Genomic DNA, 8,418 nt, shown 5'->3' with positions numbered 1-8,418 from the left:
TGGCAGTATGTTAGTGATGAACAAAGTAGTTCTTCTTCAATATGACTTACACGCATTATACTCGCCCGTCATGATCAGAGGTCTGATCGGGGTGAAGCATTCTCTGTTGAGAATGAAGAATGACATACGGATGTGATAAATATTCACCTATATGAAAAAAAAACATTGTGTTTCATATAACAACAAGTACATAGCAAAGCAAGAAGCTGTATTTAACCTAGATATGAATGGGCAATAAAGAAAGTGAGTATCTTAGATTTTTGTTCTATTTTCTCGGATAGAAACATTTGCGATTTTTGGTCTTTAGCCCTGCTTGTATCATACATGCAGAATGAAGTGTTGGTGGTGACTTTGTTATCGTTTTCTTAACCCTTCCCTTGTTTTGGTTTGACACACCTTCATCAGAATTATAATTACTAAAATTCTAATATGCATAGGCTAAAATTATCTGGCCTGTCTTGGCAGTATAACGTTTGAAAGAGACTAAATAGAGACGTCTTTAAGACGTTTTGCTACCTACGTGAATGTCTCTAAAACGTCTTTAAGACGTCACAAAAATAAGTCTTTTTCCGCCTGTCAAAGAAGTCTTTATGCGTTACGCTTTTAAACGGGTCTCAAGGACGTCTCATCTGATCCTTAAAAGACGTTTTAAAGACGTGCTTAAGACATCTCGACTTTACTGGGTAAGTATATTTAGATGAAACAACTTCAAACCTTTATTCTTGAAAAACTTATATAAGTTAGGTGAATTAAAATCAGGTAGAGCTTCAGTACCAGGAGCACAAATCAACCATAGCAACAGCATGACCAGTCGCCACGGCACCATCTTGAACTGTAGTTTTTTTTTATGCGGGCTGTTTTTTTAAAAAATAATACCATAAATAATATTTTCAGACTTAAGTGTACTGTAGGATTCTCCAATTTAAGTTCTTCTATAATCGTTTTACTTTTTGTTTAAGTTAATAAGGGAAACTTTAAAAACCTTCTAAACCAACCTACCATTCAGGTTGGAATAACATAAAAATTAACGTTACTCGTAACAAGATAACGTTGCGTGTCAGCTGGGTCCGAACACAACGTCCGATTTTATTGCGTTGATTGAATCTACTAACAAAAACTATATTATTTACGCGAGAGAGAAACAAAAGGTAATACTGAGCATACCGGGCCAACAGAATACGGCTATTGTAATATAATTTGTATTTTGATCAAGTACTTACTCAGTGGGCAAATGTTCGACCTAAAAATGTCCGGAGGACGACAATTTTTCTAACCCCTGGACATTCCGTGTTGGGCACATGTGTAATACCGGAGAACGTTTTATCCCTGTCGTCCAAAGGTTGTAAAAAAGACGTGTCTGAGACGTCCTCTGTTGTTGTCCTAAGGTTGTCTTATGACGACTCCTCGGGGTGTTTTAATAAGTCGTCCGGTGGAAGTCTTTAATTGTATAACCTGAGGACATTCCTCAGGATACCGCCATGGGGCGTCCTCTTTGCGCCATATATGTTATACCACAGGACGTGCACAACATCCTTAGGATGTACATCGTATGACCGTAATGCAAAGACAAATTTTGAATTAATAAATAAATTACTTTATTTCTATTATATAAACAGCTGGATAAACTATTTTAAAAGAAATTACAATAATCATATATAAATATAATTAGTTCTCATACATGCTTCAATATTTTATACAGTTATTTTCAGATATACAGTTAAAGTTATACATTCACCAGTAAAACTGAAAAAGTAAGACATATGGCAATGTTTCATCGACGGTAGAAACTTGGCAAACCTGCACCATTGTCATTTAAATGTGAAACAGATCATTGCGCTAAATCTTTTCCAGCTTATAGTCGTTGAACCGCCATAAAAAACAAGCTGGCCATTCTTCACGGGTCGAACGGAGAAAAGTGGACCAATTACCAATAAGGTAGTTTGGAAACGAGGTGGTATCTGTAGGTCAAAAGTTTTATCGGCCTATTTCCGATAAGCGTGGCAATGTAATTGTGGACGTCGCCCTCTTAGCAGATGTGTACTGTATCAAACTAATTTTTAAAATTTGAGGTTCCAGGCTCAATTAAATGCTTAGATTTCTCAAACTTACATTTTTCAAACTTATAAGTTGCTAAAAAATTGGAAGTCAGCAAACAAAATGTAAAATCAGGTCAACATATAGTTACTTTGGGAGCAAAATAACACAGAAATCATCTGATCTGGTTTTATATTATGTAAGTTTTAAAGTAAAATTTCATATACTTTAGTTTATTCTCATAAAACCTATCTAGCTAAGTTAGGTAAACAAAAACACTGAAATCATTCATTAAGACAGATAAAATTAGATACATAAAAGATAATTCAAATTCTTACCAATAAGAGCATGTGTGCAGACAGCGTTGGAGTTCGTTGTGATAAAAAGTTCGTTATCTCTTGCGCGCCATTGTATTTCATAGCCCACTAACTAGCTACGATACATTTATAATTACTTTTGTAACAAAGCTTCATGTGTGACTGGCCAAACTTAAAATTTTGCGCTCCAATGAATATCTTTATTTCTGTCTCTCATTGGAAGAGCTTAATTTTTCTAAACTTTTGTGAGCAGTCTTTTTTTTCTGTTTTCATTTTATAGCAATAACCAAGGAGTAAAAACAAAGGACATTGTTACACCTTGTGGTTGTTTTTATTTCTGTGTCCCCGAAGTTTAACTTTTTAAACTTGAACCATACTTTCTGCCATGGCCATAACAACCTTATAAAGATTTTTTTTGTTTCTGTGCCCCCTTAGTTTACAAAAAAACAGACAGGCAGGACAAAGTAACCTATCGATTTGATAATAGTTCGTAATCAACTCACTCAAAACAAACCAAGCAATGATGTGTGATTTTTTTGACTTATTTTGTCAAAAATGAAAAAGTATTATGGATGCGACGTCCGAATAGTGTCGAAATACGTTGTCTCTAGGATGTCTTGAAAAGGACCTTCTAAGGACGAACAAAACCTATGTGCCATTAAACATTCGGTTAAAAAGGTCCGTACGACGACGAACTATGACTTGAAAAGGACGTCCTACAACGGACGTTTAACGGTCGTCACACAAATGTTATCCCGCGGACGAATGCGAAAAGATGTCCAAAGGATATCCTCTTACTGTATGTCCTATGAGCATACATGTAAGGGACGTCCAGAAGTCGTTCAAAAAATGACGATCTGAGAATCATTTTCTATAGACGACTTAGGACCTTCGATTTTGGTCCTGGACATCCAGTTTAGGTTGAATAAAAAGAAGAAAAAAAAACTATTATTTTTAGCGACCCGAATAAAAAAAACATCATCAACTAAAGCAATTACTTTAACTTCATAAAATATGTGACAAACTAATTAAAATGCAATTCAAAAAGCGTCATAGGGGTTGTTACATCTTAATTAAATAACAATACCGCTCGTTATAATATTTAAATGACGAGGCAATTAAACTTGTTTACGACAAAAAATGAAAATTTATCAGAGTTAGCGTTGAATGAGAAAAAATAGTTGATGTTGGTTAATCATGGTTGTGGTTCTAAACACATATTTATTTAAAACTGATTTTAACTACCAACTTTTAGTAGTTAACTGAACTACTATTGTGTGTTAGTATTATTCTGCTAATTTGTTTTTGTATTTTGGAATTATGTTACAATAATATTGATGCTCTATATTTCCTATTTCTTGTTTACTTGGTTTGAATCCTCTTCGTGTTTCACAATGTCTGACTTAATTCATAATAATTAATTAAATATTTGATTTATCAATTTTTAATATTTTATGTTAAAAAATGATACATATCATTTAAAACCTTGAGCAAGAGAAGGACTTCTTTATTATTGTTCATTATGTTTAATGTATGCATTACTGTAACTCGTAGTAACAGTACACGGGCTGTGGGGTGTAATGGATTCATAGTACGTATTAAAAACTTGAAGGCAGAATTATGTTTATTTTAACCCTTTTCGATCCTTTTTTTAATAACTCTTTTTTGCTATGCTGCATGATTCTGATACACACTAAGTTTTCATATTCATCGATTAGGCACCTGTATACAAAATACCTCACAGAGCTTTAGATATTGGCTATTACTCGAAACTACCCATAAAAATCTCTATAAAATTCTTATATTCGGAAAAATATAATGACTTTCGTTAGGATTATCTTCAGGACTTGAAAGTTACAAGACAACTTTATTTCGTCAAGGGTAATTTTTGAGAATTTTTGTCTCGTGATTAATCCGATTACCCTATATTTTTTTATTCTACCTGAAAATTGGGGAAAAACGGATTTTCGGGCAATATTTTATTAATCATGCTAACTATGTAAAATCCGAAAAATATGTCAAATAGCTTTTATTTAGCTGGCACACTGCAGCGTTAAAGAGAATGTAAAAGTTTGCTTTAGATCGTAAGTAATTGAATTTTAGGCAAATAGTGGTATATTAAATTGCAAGCTTCCGATGACGTTACAGAAAAAATAATGCGCATTTTTTGTAAATAGTTTGCATTAGGAACTCAAATTCATTGAAATCTATATCTATATCTATATAGAATATATGGTCATCCATATCTATATGAATATTTTGTTCTTTAGGTTCTTATAACAAAAGGGTTGTTTTTAATATTTACACATTATTAGTACGTACAACACATAATTTACACTTTCATATTAACTTTTGGCTGCCTTTAAAAAGTCCTGCAACAAAAGAGTTGAGCTAAAACCAATTTTATTGCATTATTATAATTATCTGTAATTTTACCACCCAATTTTCATTAACTTTTTTTCTTCTAGATGAGATATAGGCTAGATATTTTACGTCTTTTTCTTGTTCTCTTTTGTGTTGAAAGTTTGCTTCCCATAACTAAAAGGAAAGGAAATTTTTACATTTTTTTAAGGCGGGTTGGAAAAATTTGGATTTTTTACATTCTTTTGTTTTATTATTATAACACTGCTAAAATACTTTGTGACATATCAAAATTAGGCTAATATAAATTGAAAAAATAAAATAAAAAGCTTTGGAAAGAATGATGATGTGAACAAAAAATAATGACGTTACATTATCTTCTTGATGTCAAATCACTTCTTCCGTTTTGGTTAGTTACTGTGCCCTTATTTAAAATTACAATTCCTGATGGGTTGAATCCTGTAGTGAATTTTGTACCGTCATCTTTATAAAATTAGTTGTTAATTAAAATGTTACAGAAATGGTAATGTTAAGAGGAAATAATAAAGGCTGAGCATAAAAAATCTCATAGTTGTTTAACGTTATATTGCATACCATGTATTTTGTTTGCCATTACTTAACTATAACTTTGCATCTTATCAGTAAATTTCACCTTCCATTTCATGAACTTTTGTTCATTCCTTTTTTGATTTTAAAAAAATTATTTATCCATTACCCGTACTGAGTAAGCCAGATAACTACAATATCTGTTTTTTTCTAATTCAATTTATTTGTATGTAAATAAATGTACAATAACAATAATGTTCATTTCATCTCCCCCCATTTCTTAGGAGTAAAGGAATGTTAGTCAGCTCAATGTGAGACAATCGGATGAAAGGGATTGTGTCTATAACGTCATCCTGTTTATGATGACTTTATCGTATATTTCAAACCTGAAAAAGCAGGTACATAAATTTGGATTTACATTCGCGGAACAATGTAATGAAATGTTTTAGGCTCGGACGTTTTAATACAAGTATTTAAAAATAAAAATAAAAATTCCTGTTCAATATTTTTTTCTGACAACCTGACTCACCATGGCAGCAAATTTAACTAAAAACTAAAAATGAATTAAAGCAAATCGCCGCAGCTATTTGTCAAAAGGATATGATCCTATACATTTTCTTGATCAGCGTTTCTAGCTGTACACTATATAAGCAACGGGTAAACACATTTTACATTTGGCCTTAAACATAATGACAAGCTCTGCTCTAAATTTTTATCTGCACTGTGCACTGTCCTTGATCAACAAAGAATATGTACATTGTTGGATTTTGCGGGCGTTATCAAATTTTAAACGCATATAACTCCTTAACCGTTCGTTGATAGCACATTATCCCATAATAAATGCTACGGGTAAACAACTTTCTTAAAATAATTTTTCTGTGTATGAACGAGTCAGGTGTCTAAATTGTTGTCGATTTTAGAATAAAATTGTTTTTCCTGATATTGTAAACTCAACTTTATACAATATTATAACAAGAAATGCGCAAGGAGGATACTATAGCATTTTTTTAACTAACATTTTAACATGATTTTAGAGATATTAGAATGCGTCCGATGTTATGAATTCGGATTATTAATATGTTTTTTACATCAATTTGTCGGTGGTAGATAAAATAACTAGTTCATCATAAAAATGTTTGGCAAAAACAGACACAAAGAAATTGATAGTGAAAGATATACTAAATTTTGCAATTAAAATCATTCTTAATACAACGATCAAAAAATTGATAATTTCACCGCAAAAAAGATTATGTTATATCACTTTAATAATACTGAAAAACAACTTCAGAAAAAACCCCAAATGTGCCTGATAATGGTGGACACAGAAATGCGAAAATTTAATGATCCATATCGGTATAATATATTTTTATAAAGACAGGTTAGCTATTACAAAATATTTCCTGGTTTTAGCATTGCACATCCTTAATCAATATCTTAAATTCTTGGCGTTTTTTAAATTAGCAAAAATCGTGAAATCGCGAATACTTGCAGCAAAGAGGCTGCGAATATGCAACTTCTGTATATGCGTGGGTAGGTAAAACAGCTCTAGAACGCGCTGATCGCATTTTTAAAAATACCGGAAATACAGGATAATTCACATCAGGTCCCATAAATTGCTGAAATATCGCAAAAACAGTAATGCACTTTCCATAAAAAACATTCCTTTCGACTTTTTAATTTGTTGTTTCATAATGCACCCTTATCCTTTATTTATGGCTATTCAACTATCCGTTAATATCACTATTAAGATTTATTTCTCTTCCTATTTAAGATCTTCTTTCGGTTTATCGGAGATGGGAAAGTGGTAGCGCGTTCGATTTGTAATAATATAAGATTTCGTGTTCGAGTACACACTTCGACTTCAAAGGTAGCATTTTCAGCTATTTGGCTCGATCTTCTGACAGCTAAGTTTGGCGGTAATGTAACTTTCGAAGGGAAAAAAGACCCGGCCGCTAGCATTAAATCCCCAAGTACGGTAAAACTTCATGTTACTTATTACTTACTCACTTACTTATTGTTGTTTAAATGTAATCTTTGATTTACTGTCCATTTCTATCTTTACCAACATTATTTGTTGAATTTAAACTGCATTGAAATTGTTGGTAGCATCATTTTATGTCAATACTATTATAAAAAACAATAAAATGTTTAAATTCCCCCCATTAAATCAATATAAGAAGTTTGTGCTCCCTGCAGTAATTCTTGATGTAAATCACTATAAAAACCAAAGCATCAAAACAATGCAAAACGCGTATGTTAAAGCTGCTTCCTTCTTCTTGGTTCAGCTTAAGTCTATAGGTATAGCCAATTAATTTCACAAGGGTAAAAATATTATAATAGCCCTGGCTAGACTTATAATGCTAAAATTAGGACTAAGTTTGATGTTTAACCTAAAGAAAGAACAAGTAATGAATTCTAAAAGTCTTACGTCATTTCAAGTTTAGGTTTCCTTAAATCTCAAAGTTATTCAGAGTGCACTATTTTATTTTTCTCTTTTTTATTACTTATATACTAATTGTATAAGCGGTGGAAAAAGCATTTGATTTAAGAGAACAATTAAAGGAAAGAAGAAATGAAGCAATATTTTAGCTTTGCCTCCAGTCCGTCGTTTGTTGTTATATGAGGTGTTTGACAAAAACATAGCTTTGTACCCTATTTACGCAAAGATGAGATTTCATCACTTTTTCTTCCATTTGTTTCCAAGTTATTTTTAAAATAAAAAAGCTTTTGGTACACTGCAATAGCTTCAAAAATCTTGTTAAATGTATTTGTCATCATAATTATTTTGATCACTTGTAGTCACTATAAGTGTGAATAAAAACTGCTAATGCTGCTATTTATTTAGCTTTTTAATACCAATGCTGTTTCTCTTTTTCTCCGCTGTAATTTAATTACTCTTTAAACATATTATTGTTATGAACTCTGTTTTGAGCTCTTGACTAATGTTTGGGATTTCCATCGGAAGAAAGTAATTTTGATTTCTTTGTTATATAATATACAAAAGAAATGACCACGCAATCCGCCAGAAGTAAGTTTTTTTCGACGAGTCATGAATAATTACCACGAAGTGTTAAAAATCTATCAGAAACAATTGGTATACTGCGACCAAGCTCTTTTCAGCATTCTATGAAACCCCGCGATATATCTTACTGCATTCTTG

This window comes from Hydractinia symbiolongicarpus, chromosome 15 (genome assembly GCF_029227915.1).
Source record: "Hydractinia symbiolongicarpus strain clone_291-10 chromosome 15, HSymV2.1, whole genome shotgun sequence".
NCBI lineage: Eukaryota > Metazoa > Cnidaria > Hydrozoa > Anthoathecata > Hydractiniidae > Hydractinia > Hydractinia symbiolongicarpus.
Note: the sequence above shows the minus strand (reverse complement) of the source record.